Below are 13,117 nucleotides of genomic sequence, written 5' to 3'. Positions count from 1 at the left end.
CTTAATATCTGTTAGCATCTGGGGAACTTAATCACTACTCCCTATGTGGGTAGGTATTATTGTTCCTATTTTTAGAGATCTTGTCCTAACACTGCCCAAGCAGAGGAGTGTCACACTGTTATCCGAGTAGTTTCCACAACATATACCTTCTGCCCTGTAGGGCAATGGCCAGTGGATCTGCATAGTTGCACAGAAAGTCCTCATGGACCTGTGTCACACAGGGCTATACATACTTTGTTTAGGCTGTCCAAATGTGTTGCTTCACCACATACAGATACACACATAGGGGAACCAATTTTCTCTTGTCGCAGGCAGGATCCTCCGCACTGAGAAGGAGGAGGGATTTGCCTCTGTCTGGCTTACCAAGGTCACAAAGGAAGTCTGAAGCAGAGCTAGAGAAAGTATACAGGTCTCCTGACACTCAGTCCTGTGCTTTAGCCACAAAGCTATTCTTCACCCTTTTCTTTCTCAGCTGCCAATAGAATATGTTCCTTACACTGTGTTTCTAAAAACTGTAATTGACTTATGATGAAGTCAAGAAAAGGAACAAAATAAACAGGTTTGCTTTGATCATTAATCTGATTAATGGTCTCAGATTGCACTCATGGGACTCCAGCTAACATCAGTGTGCCTGATCCCAAAAACACTTAGGCCTGTGAGTAACTATCAGCAGGTGAAAGTGCCGGTAGTTACTCACAGGCATAAGCGTTTGCAGCATCAAGGTCAATGAGAGTTCTGTGCACAGATACTAAAGAGCATTAAAAGACAAAAAATATACGAAATAGTTTCCTAATACTACTTTTCCTGTTAGCAATGGTTTGCAGAATTGGGCCTAAATTGTGCAATTGTGAACATTTAGGGTGAAAATCCTGGCTCCATTGAAGTCAATGGGAGTGTTGCTATTGACTTCTATGGAGCCAAGATTTCATCTGTATATTTTAAATAGATACTTTGTTTCAAAATTATACATTTGATTATAAAATGATTTTGTAGTTAGAACTTGTCAAAACAAAACAAAAAAATATTTTCCTGCTTTATTTCCAATGAGCAGCTACACTGATTAATTCAATTTTTTCATATATTAAAACACCTTGCATCAGGGATAATAACTTGTATAGCAGCTACCTTCTTTTTTTCTTTTGTTTTTGTCTCTCACATTGAAATAGATGGGTTTATTTCAAAGTGCATTTGTTTACTCTTTTTTTCCTTCTTAAAAATGTAGTTATAGTCAGAAAAGGCCCGGCTTGACAAAGCCCTGGCTGGGATGATTTAGTTAGTGTTGGGCCTGCTTTATGCAGGGGGTTGGACTAGAGACCTCCTGAGGTCTCTTCCAACCCTAATATTCTACGATTTTATGATTAGGGCATAAATTTAACAGCACGTATAATCACAGCAATTAGGGGGTTTAGTCACAGTTGCTGTGGGAATTTCCTGACTTGTGTGTATATAAATTCTAAACTATAATATTGTATCAGGTTTTGATCCTGCAAAAGTGTCCATAAGCACAGAGCTTTGCCTCTGTATGAAGTCTCATTGGGATATATTTCTGTCCCCCTTTTAGGGCTAGAGCCTTAAAGACATTTCATATCAACAGGCAGATCTTCAGCAGGTATAAATAGCATCATTGCAGTAAAAGGAGCTCTGACCATTTATCCTGCTGAGGATCTGCCCCGACATGTTGCAAATCAAATAATTTTTATGTACCAGAAAAGAGACTATTGTGGCCTTCTTTACACCTTGGCCAGTTTGGGCTCACCCATTTAATAGCCATGAAAGCATACATCTGTTAGCCCTACCCATGCTATGTGGATTGGGTTCTGGCAGGTGAATATTTTGATACCTCTTTTTAGAAAATGTTGCATAATGGAACATCTACTGGATTGTCCTGTCACTCTTTGTATTTGTGTTTAAAATATCAAAGAAGTTTCAAAGAATACAAAATCCTAAGGGTGTTAAATAATAAATAAAATAAATTAATGGAGATATCCCATCGCCTAGAAGGGACCTTGAAAGGTCATCGAGTCCAGCCCCCTGCCTTCACTAGCAGGACCAAGTACTGATTTTACCCCAGATCCCTAAGTGGCCCCCTCAAGGATTGAACTCACAACCCTGGATTTAGCAGGCCAATGCTCAAACCACTAAGCGATGGTGCACAATGAGGCTATTTATAGAAAAGTAGCTGATCACTGCCTACAACTAGAAGCTGAATCAATATTTCATATTGACTTATAATTAGGAACTGCCCAAATCTTGGGCCCTGCGCAAAGCCTATGTAAATGACTTTTCCACAGGGGAGACATTGGAGGTGGAAGAACATAAGAACAGCCGAACTGGGTCAGACCAAAGGTCCATCTAATCCAGGATCCTGTCTGCCAACAGTGGCCAATGCCAGGTGCCACACAGGGAATGAACAGAACAAGTAATCATCAAATGATCCATCTCCTGTTGCCCATTCCCAGCCTCCGGCAAACAGAGGCTAGGGACATCATCCCTACCCATCCTGGCTAATAGCCATTGATGGACCTATCCTCCATGAATTTATCTAGTTCTTTTTTGAAACATAGAATAGATAGAATCTCCTCAGCATGGTAGCAAAGCTGCTCCGGGATCTCCACAGCTTTTCTCCCTGCCTGCAAATGAGAAGGGAGGGAAGAGAGCAGGCTATGAGGTGCATAGCTGCAGATCCATCGACAACACTTCTGCACCTTTTCCTGATCAGTCTATGCCTTTCTTCCAAACTCTGCTCCTTATACTACAGAAGACCGAGTGACTTTGGAGCAATGTTTATGGACCAAAAGGGGAGTGAACTTCCTGCATGGTATCTCTGTATTCTGCCATCTCCTACACATGGCAGGATCATACCAGTTCCACTGCCATTTGGGCCATGATCATGCATGGAGTAGCTAGGTGGGCAAGATTTGGGGCAGAATCACTGAATTGAGGAAACTATGGTTAAAACAGTGTGATTACATGTTAGATACAAGGTCAGGGTTTAGAAAGCTAAAAAATAAAGTTTTAGAATGCCTTAATTTTAGCCTTTTATAACTCAGTGAACTCTGATGGGTCATACAAATACAAAAGTACAACGGGTCAATATTTTTCTTGGTGTAACTACACTGAAGTCAATGAAGGGACACTAGCAATGAATTTAGTCCAATATGTTTAAAACTAACAGAGTTGTTTTATAACGAGCTTCCATTCATATTACTGCATGTCCCTGATGGAGTTACATCTTAAACATAAATCCTTTCAGATCTTTGCCTTCTGAGTCAGGCATGTAACTGTTCCACCTACACTGTATTTCCTGTGTGGTTAATACTGAATCAAAGGCTCCATTCACAATGATAGGAAGAGAATAGATGACTCTAGTACATGTAATGTTTTCAAGTGCAAGTTAATCATTGATGTGCCTGAACATAGTAGGGAATAAATTGTTTTGTAACAATGAGAGAAAATCTGGGCTTTAGTGGTGCATATTACCTACAGTTGGTAGCAGTGATGTGGGTTAAATAAGAACACTTAAATGTATAGTCCTTCCAGGTGCTAGACACATAGCAGGGGGAAATTCCTCCTGTGAAGGACCCACACAGGGGTTTGGAAGATAGACTTCTTCCCCTGGCCTACAGGCTTGAAGTAGAATACCAGACGGTCTGGTAAATGGCTGCTACTGCAGCTGGTTATAGTCAGGGCTTTGGAGTGGAGCATGGAGCAGCTGTAGAGCTGCAGGTTTTTGCCTGGAGCTGGAGCGGAGCACAGCTCCAAAGCCCTGGTTATAGTATTAGCTACATGCAGTCCCATTCCCCCCTGAAGGATCAGTGGCCAGAGGCTCCATGCAGCTGGCCATCCGACTGACCATTCCCATACTACTCCCTGACTCATCCATGATGTTCCATGTGCTCCCACAGAACACTCTGTTCCAAAGTCCCCTGCCTGGCCTCAGTTCCATACTGGCACAAACAGGCACACTACAAATTCTAGTGAAGTAAAATGTGTTTAGGTAAATGAATTAACCCTACAATTATATTAGTGCTTAAGGTACGACCTATATATAAACAACCTTCTGCAAAAACATTGGAACAAGGATTTAATTTGTTTGTGTATTCTGGATGCCTTTGCTGTAATATAATGGTTGAAATACAAGTCTCCTTGTCAAAAGTATGAGTGAATATAGTGCAGGTGAAAGCAAGGGACTTATAGTACTGACTTGAGTGCAGGCAGATGGTGTGCAAGTTTCCAAATATAGTTCTACCAAAGTCCTTAAATCTTGACCTACAACACCTCTGCTATTCCAGTTCTAAGCCTTCTTCTGCCTGCTATTCGACTTAGGCTATGTTGGGTGCAGCAGGGAATATAGAAACAGTTGGGCTATTTTCAGTTTTCACTACAGATTCCAAATCGTAGGTATGCTGTTGTAACACTTTTTTTAATGATAGGAAATGGGGGTGGTGGTAGAAAGAAATCAGACATTCAGATGAAAATACTTGGTGGAAGGACAACAGTTTCATCCCACCAAAATCATATGAATACTTTCTAACATTCATATCATAATCCTGTTTAGAATTCTCCATCCGTGACACATACACACATAAACCGCATTTTATATAGAAAGACATGTTTTATTATCCAAGTATAATAATCTTTTCAAGATATGTAGAAACAAAAGTGAATTATATTACAAGAAACTGTTGACATTATCAAAGAAATCTTCAAATGAAAGGACCATCAATCATTTCAAGCAAACATGAATTATACACATGTAAAATTAGGTTAATAATGGAATTTATCTGCATAGTCAACTGAAGTTGCTGATATAGGACCTGATCCTGCCCTAACTTACATCCTGTGCAATCATAATGAAACTGACGGGTTCCCCAAGATGTAAACCAGGGCAGGATCTGGTCCGTAAAATTAGTGACATGCCTAAAACTAATCATTTTTGAGAGAAGGTTATAACTTAGTCTCAGAATAATCAAATCAGTGAAGAGTGAAAAAGAATGAATAAGGATACTAGCTGCCACTTGATATGAAGCCCAAGTTTGCTTTCATGGAATGTGATGGCAAAACTCCCAGGATTGGGTCTGCGACCAGCATAAGCCATTATTAGACATCAGAGGGGTAGCTGTGTTCAGGGCCGGGTCTAACTTTTTTGCCGCCCCACGCAAAAAAGAAGAGTGCCGCCCCCCCCCGCGAGAGTCACGCCGCGCCGCCGTACCCCCCCCAGTGCCGCCGAAATCCCCGCCCCCCAGCACCACGCCGCCTGAATCCCCGCCCCCCAGAACGCCACGCCGCCCGAAGCCACGCCCCCTCTGAGCACCGCGCCAACCCCCGCCCCTCCTCCGAGTGCCAGCCCCCGCCCCCCCAGCACCGCACCGCGCCAACCCCCGCCCCTCCTCTGAGCGCCAGCCCCCACCCCCTCAGCGCCGCGCCAACCCCCGCCCCTCCTCTGAGCGCCGGCCCCCGCCCCCTCAGTGCCGCGCCAACCCCCGCCCCTCCTCCGAGGGCCAGCCCCCGCCCCCGCCCCCCCAGCGCCACGCCGCACCAGCCCCCGCCCCTCCTCCCCCCCGCGCCACGCCGTGCCAGCCCCCACCCCTCCTCCGAGCGCCAGCCCCCACCCCCCCAGCGCCGCCCCGCGCCAGCCCCTGCCCCTCCTCCGAGCGCCAGCCCCCGCCCCCCCAGCACCGCGCCAACCCCCGCCCCTCCTCTGAGCGCCAGCCCCTGCCCTCCCAGCGCTGCGCCGCGCCAACCCCCGCCCCTCCTCTGAGCGCCAGCCCCCGCCCCCTCAGCGCCGCGCCAACCCCTGCCCCTCCTCCGAGCGCCAGCGCCGCGCCAACCCCTGCCCCTCCTCCGAGCGCCAGCCCCCACCCCCCCAGCGCCACGCCGCGCCAACCCCGCCCCTCCTCTGAGCGCCAGCCCCCGCCCCCCCAGCGCCGCGCCGCGCCAACCCCCGGCCCCCCAGCGCCGCGCTGCGCCAGCCCCCGCCCCTCCTCTGAGCGCCAGCCCCCGACCCCCCAGCGCTGCACCAACCCCCGCCCCTCCTCCGAGCGCCAGCGCTGCGCCAGCCCCCGCCCCCCCAGCGCCGCGCCGCACCAACCCCGGCCCCCCAGTGCTGCGCCGCGCCAGCCCCCGCCCAATAAATAAATTAATAAAAACCTGAGCGCCGCCCCGGCCCAAGGTGCCGCCCCAAGCATGTGCTTGGTTGGCTGGTGCCTGGAGCCGGCCCTGGCTGTGTTACTCTGTATCCACAAAAACAATGAGGAGTCCGGTGGTACCTTAAAGACTAACAGATATATTTGAGCATAAGCTTTCATGGGTAAAAAACCTACTTCTTCAGATGCATCTTCTCCATGCATTTGAAGAGGTGGGTTTTTTATCCACGAAAGCTTATGCCCAAATATATCTGTTAGTCTTTAAGGTGCCACCGGACTCCTCGTTGTTTTTATTATTAGACAGACCAGCATTGTGCAACCTGCCTGGATCATCCAGTGCTTTATGCAGTTAAAAAAACAAAATCTTCCCTCCCAGGATGAAGTCCATGTGAATTACATGTATCCTCCTGGGGCAGAATTTGGCCTGAGATCTGGTGCACACAGGAGTTCTTCATTTTTTATATATCTTGGAATTTCTCTTTGCATGTTTCTCATTTATTTTTTATATATTTCATAAATTTATGTAAAATTTTAAAAATAATAGCATACATATAAGTATAAACACAGGAAATTAACACAAATTACTTTTCTTCCCTTGGCTATTGCTCTTTCCCTATTTTCTGTTATTTTCCCCTTGCCCTCTCTGAGCAGTGTCCCACTTCATCATTCGTAAAAGTACTAGCTTTTTCCAGACCTCTTTGCTCTTTGATAGCCCTAGTGTGAAGGATGAGGATTCTCTGTCAAGATTTGCCCTTAAGACTAAAGGATCACATAGGTAGAGATGGAAATATTTATTAGATCCATGATTACCACCAATGGGGTTTCCTTTGGCTAGAATTGAATATGGTATCAGTGCAAAAAACAAAAACAAAAAAAACAACCTTTCAGCACCATTACAAAAAATGAGATAGACTTCATGTTCCACCAGGTCTCTTTCTATTTTCCATTGTGGTGTTGAAAATGGAACTGGCTGAAAACTTTCTGAGCATAAATCTTTTTTGTCAAAAAAAGGCCACTTTATTTTTTATTAAATGGTTTTGGGGCTTTGAGATTTTTCAAAATTTTCCAATATTTAAACAACATTTTGTGGAAAATGTAGTCTGTTTTTTTCATTTTTGAGTTTTGCATTTTGTGAAATTTTGCATTTTTACTCATTTTCCCCTCCCCCATCGCCTTTTTTAGTGCCAATATGAAAAAAGGAAGAAGAGGAGGGAAAGAGGAGGAAAGGCGAAAAGAGATGAAAAGAAGGAAAGGGGTGTGTGTGTCAAAGTTGCGTTTTTTTATAAAACATTTTCATGAAAAATTTTGAACAACGAATTGTTCCCTTTTGAAACCAGCAGAATGAAAATGACTTTTTTGCAAACATTTATTTCTGTTTTTTGACCAGCTCTAATTGACAGCAGTTTTGTTCTATCAATACTAGCAGTTAGACTGGTTTCAACACCACCTAGGGAGAGGGATAGGAATATCAGCAATGGATCATTTTTCCATTAGAGATGGACCTTGTGATGCTAAGTTACAGGGAGAAAGGACAGCTTCAGTGAAACAGCGTGGGTCAGACAGACTTTGAGACGCTAACTGGAGGGAAAAAGGGGAGCAAGAAAAAAGACGTGAGACACAAAGGAAGATCTGACAGCCTGGAAAAACACACGAACCTCAGGAATAAAACACAGGGAAAGAAGTGGATGCTGGAAAAACATACAAACACTAAGAATGTACGAATTTTCCTCTTGCTTAAAACAATAGTAATTACAAGATGTTACCCAAACTAGTGAAGCATTACTTAAGGTCTTAAACCAGATATGACTCTATACTGCTAAACTTTGGGAGGTTTTAATTTTTTAATGAAAATTGTCTTAAGATTCTTTTGCAATTTGGCTTACTAGGTTGACACCTACGATATGTCTACACTGAATCTGGGAGCGAGCCTCCCAGCCTGGGTATACAGACTAGCACTAGCCGTGGGCAGGGGATAAAGCTTCCCCTGGGGGAGTGTAGTGGGGTGGTCACCCCATTCCCACCCTGAGGGGGTCAAAGCAGCCCTGGCAAGGGCTGTGGTGGAGAAATGCTAGGCTGACTAGGGGAAGCAGCCACAGGTGGGGCCAGAGGCGTAGCGAGCGCCCTCAGTACCCTCCGACCAGAGGGGGCCCCACAAGGAAGGGGGCCCCTAAAAGTGGCAAAATAAATACTGCATTCCAGTTTCTGCATTGTAAGGGGCCCCGCCCGGACATATGTTCGGAGGGGGCCACCGTTCGGAGGGGGCCACGTTCTTTGTTGCTACGGCCCTGGGTGGGGCCATGTTCCAGTCAGGCCACAGATGGCCCTATAAGAGAGCTGAGGTCCAGAGATTGAAACACACACTCTCTCTCTCGCTTCTTGAGAGAGAAGGACCTGGCTGCCTGGGAGCTGAGATGGGTACCTGAGGTGGAACAGTGCTGGGGAAGGGCAGAGGGAGCTGGGGAGCTCCAGCCAGGAAAACCCCCAGGCTGCAGGCCTTGCTAAAAGGGCCAGATAGGTACTGGGGCTGCAGAGGGGCTGCCCAGAGATAGGCAAAGGCAGCGGGTCCTAACCCCTTGCTGATGATGAGTGGTTTACAGACTGCAGTCGGCCCCAGGGAGTGGGGGCTAGATGATGACTGGCAGTAGCCACTGAGGCAAGGTGGGTTTAGAGGGTTGGGGGTGCCCCTGGGAGGGGAGACCCAGAGTGAGGGGGTACTGTGGTGGGCAGAACCCCTGGGCAAAGGGCACTGAGGTCTGGGAGGGACATGGGGCCAGCGGCAGGTGAGACACCAGCCTGCAGAGGGCACTCTGGGCTGGAAAGAGCTAATTCCCGAGATGACCAGCAGACAGCACTGCGCTGGTGACTTGTTGCCGTGCCACAGGGAGGCTAGCTCCCTGTCCTGCCTCTTCTGCCCACAGCCCTGCCCACACTGCACCCCTGCTCTGTCCCCACTCCACTTCCTCCTCACTTGGCCCTCTGCTGCCACCGCTTGCCACATTCCTCCCCCTCGAGGCCCCCCACTGCCTGCCACTCCTGGCATCCCTTCCCGCCTCTACCCCCGCCCCCACAAGGCCCTTGCCACTCGCACTCTCTTCATCCCTCCTCTCCTCCACCCCCTTCCCCGTGAGGCCCCCACAGCCCTCAGGGAAGCAGCGAGTTGCAGGGACCTATGGAGAGGGGGGTGGAGAGGAGGTGACTCAGCCAGGTGGCAGCGGTCAGTGCGGGTCTTGGGGAAGGAACAGAACAGGGATAGGAAGAGATGGAGCGTGGGTGGGGCCACCAAAGCCCAGGCATCCTGTGGTGGGTCAGCAGTGGCTATGTCAGGGGAGTCTTAGCCTGCCCTGGCTTATTATACCCGCTGCCTATGGCATTAGCACACTAAAAATAACAATGTGGACGTTCCAGCTCAGGCTGAAGGTCAAGCTCTGAAGCTAGGAGCCCGAGCTTCTGCCTGAGCTGGGAATTTCCAGATGGCTATTTTTCAGTGCACTAGCTTGAGCCCTGCTATCCTGAGTCTGTCTACCCGAGCTGGGAGACTTGCTCCCAGCTGCAGTGCAGACGTTCCCCTATAGACCATCTTCAGACAGAAGGAAAATGAACTTGGATCTCAGTGTAAGGCAGAAGGGGAGTTGAGTAAATCGATTCCAAGTGCTTCCCAAACACCAGTGATATAGATGAATGCCATAGAAAATCCCATGAGGAAATTCATAATTCTATCTTCAGAGCGGGGTTTGAATAGTGTGCAGTAAATGGGGCCTGGGGCCACACACTGAACAATAAGGACAAAACAAAATATTGAATTGCTGTCACTAAGTGAGCGCCATATGTTCTGTGCAGGGGTAAAAAAATCATATGGGATCATGTAAGACTATCACAGTGGACAGACGAGGGGGCCGAATTAATGGTTGCACAGACAACTTTAATTTTTGCATTTCTTAACTTTTGAGGGCTTGACTTGAAAATCTTAAGTTATGTTTTAGGTTTGTGTGTGTGTGTAACTTGCTCAGTTTTACAGAACAAGCAAATTCCACCATGTTGCATCAGATTGTCCCTACCCCACTCCCTGGTCATCAGCTGTGTTGGACCCTTTAAATCCACTGAACTGATCTTTGTCTCTTGAACTAATGGACTTCCCATTCCTAGTCTCTTCCCTTCCCACATCCAATACCAGTCTCCTTGCCCACCAGTCTCATTTCCCCCCCTCCAAACTTCTTGTCTAGCCTGATCTCCCTTGCATCCCCTCCCTGGCTCCTTGTCCTAGTCTCTTTGCCCAGTCAGTCCAAGTTCTTCCCACTCCCTCCAGCTCCTTGTCAGATCTGTCTCCCCTCCAACCTGCCCCTGTTCTCCCCCCATTACTTGTTCCTACTCTGTCTCCTTCCCAGCTCCTCATGCAATATGTGTCCCCTCAGTCTCAATCCCAGTCTCCTTGTATAAGCCCACACCTCCTGGGTGTGGTGTTCTGTCCCAGCTAGTGGCAGCAAGACCACTTAGAGAGAGAGATTGTGTCTGCGTTACAACCTTAGCTAACAGCCAATTGGGTTTTAGCTCATGCACTAAGCTCCAGATGTCCCCAGTTCAATTCTACCTGCCAATAACCAGGGTCTGTCGGTGTTACACTTGCTCAACCAGTTCCAGCCTCATTGTCCAGTCCCAGTCTCCCCCATGGCTCCCATTTTTTTCTCCTTGCCTAGGCAGTCTCATTCAGTTTCTCTGGCCCCACCTCCAGTCCCAGTCTCACTGAACTCCTTGACCCAATCTACTTCTTTCTCTCCCCTGGTCCCCTTTGCATTTGAATCAGATGGCTTCCCCCTCCATGCTGCATGAGTGTCATTGAGAGGAGGAGAGACAGGCTCCCCGCTCTCAGTTCTGGAGCCCTACACCCACCCCAGCTGGAAGCAGTCATGTAGGGAAAATCCTAAAAAGCTTCTGTGACCCTGGGCTGGAGCATGCTCAGTTTCTCTGTGAGGATGGTGCATGTTCAGTCTGGTCAGCACTAGATGCTGAGAGGCTGGAGTACACCAGAGGTGTCATTTCAGAAAAATTCACGGAGGGGGGGGGAGCAAGGTTTATAAGAGCATGTAGAACATTCTCTATCCCGAATATCATCACGAATAAGAAAAACTAGGCAATTATTGCTTTCCCATTGCTTCATCCAAAGTCTGGAGGGGACAAACCAAGACCTGGGGGGAGGACAACTGCCCCCTTCTCCCTCTTGACCCATAGGAAACGATGCCCCTGGAACGCACTGAGAATCTTTAGAGATTTTAGCTTTAGACTTTAGCAAGTCTCTACAGAGCATGTGCAAACTGTAATTATTCAAAGCTTATAACATGGTCATATTTGGGGGGATATTCACAGGGCAAAAAGCACAGCCCTGTCACAAAGGCCACCCTTTCCAGATTTCAAGTCCAAAGCATGGGGATGTGAGAGCTTCTTAAAGAAAAGGCCACCAGAATTTAATTTTAATGGGCAAAAGAATGTATTATTTCCTAGCCTCCTTCTTGGAAACAGCAGAACTCTCGTGGTTAAAATTTTCCAAAAACCTTCAGCCTGAGGCATTCAGCCCAAATGGTTAAAATTTGGCAAAGTTATAAACAGCTGAAAACAGGGTCTTGTAATGGGAAGGGTTAGGCAACCTTAATGATAGGCAGTGCTATCTGCCCCGCCTACACTCATCCATTCTTTATGGAAGACATACTGTGTCCATATGCTCTGAGATAGTGGTTGCTAAAATTAGAGCGTATTAATTCAAAATGAATCATTATGGCAGTAATTTTGTACTTACTAAAATGCTGCTTTTATTTTGTGTTGTTATTCTGGGAAAATCCATAAACCTCTTTGCCTCATTTGCATGCCGCCAGCATTGGTCTTTGATATAAACCATCCCTGAGGCCCAAGTCCGCAGCTGGTGTAAATTGGCCCATTGTGCCATTGAAATAAATTTCAGCTGACTTATACCAGCTGAGCTTCTGGCTCTGAAATTCCATTACATCCCCTTTTTTACAAGAAAGATGTATTACATCAGACTTACATATTTGCTCAGGTTTGAAGTGGTTTAATGACTTTGTAACAAATTGTATTAAGCCTCTTTTTTTCTGCCTTTTCTTATTTGAAAAATTGTAATTATTGTTAAATAAAATATTGGATATGGTACATGTGAGAAGCATTGGTCACGGGATTGGGACTCAGGGAGTAAGACAGTGTGTTTTGTGACTAACTCCTTTCCTGTAAATATTAGGCCTCATTCTGTTCCACTAGCGTACCTCTGGAATTACACCAGTCTAAAACTGGTGGAGTGGAGAATCAGGACCAACATGTTATTGCTCTGTTGAGAAAGCAACTAAACACTGGGAACCAGATCCTTAGCTGGTGTAAATAGGGATAGCTCCAATGACTTCATATTTTAGTTAAATTAATGAGCCAGGCTGGAATTCTTTGTGAGAGTCAAAACAGAACATTTCAGTACCAGAAGATAGGCTGAGATAGGTGTGGAGTTTTGGATAGGAATCAGGTATTGACAAGACATCAGGAAATAATTTGCCAATCTTCACTGACTTCAATGCAGCCACACTGATGTGCTCCAGCTAAGGATCTGAGTCCGGATGTTCACTCACATAGACCTTGATTCTGACAGGTGCTGAGTGCCTTCTTGATAAGTACTGTGTGCCCTCAACTTCCATTGTCTTCCATGGGAGCTGAGAGCAACCAGCACTTTGCAGGACTGGGGCCTTAGCTACCCTGTATGAATGGATTAAGCTGGTGAAGAGCAGACATTTCCGGAAGACTTGCCAATACTTGATTCTCGTCCAAAAATCAACACCTACAGTAATTCAGCTTACCTTCTGGTTCTGCAGTGTTAAGTTTTGATTCTGACAAAGATTTCACAGCTTGACACATTCATGTAATTACAGAATATAGAGGGCCTTCAATTTCAATCACTGAAAAAATAGTGAAAAAACAGAAGGAAATAT

The sequence above is a fragment of the Malaclemys terrapin genome, chromosome 4 (genome assembly GCF_027887155.1).
Source record: "Malaclemys terrapin pileata isolate rMalTer1 chromosome 4, rMalTer1.hap1, whole genome shotgun sequence".
Classification (NCBI taxonomy): Eukaryota; Metazoa; Chordata; order Testudines; family Emydidae; genus Malaclemys; species Malaclemys terrapin.
The sequence above is the reverse complement of the archived record's forward strand: the minus strand, read 5'-3'. Positions refer to the sequence as shown.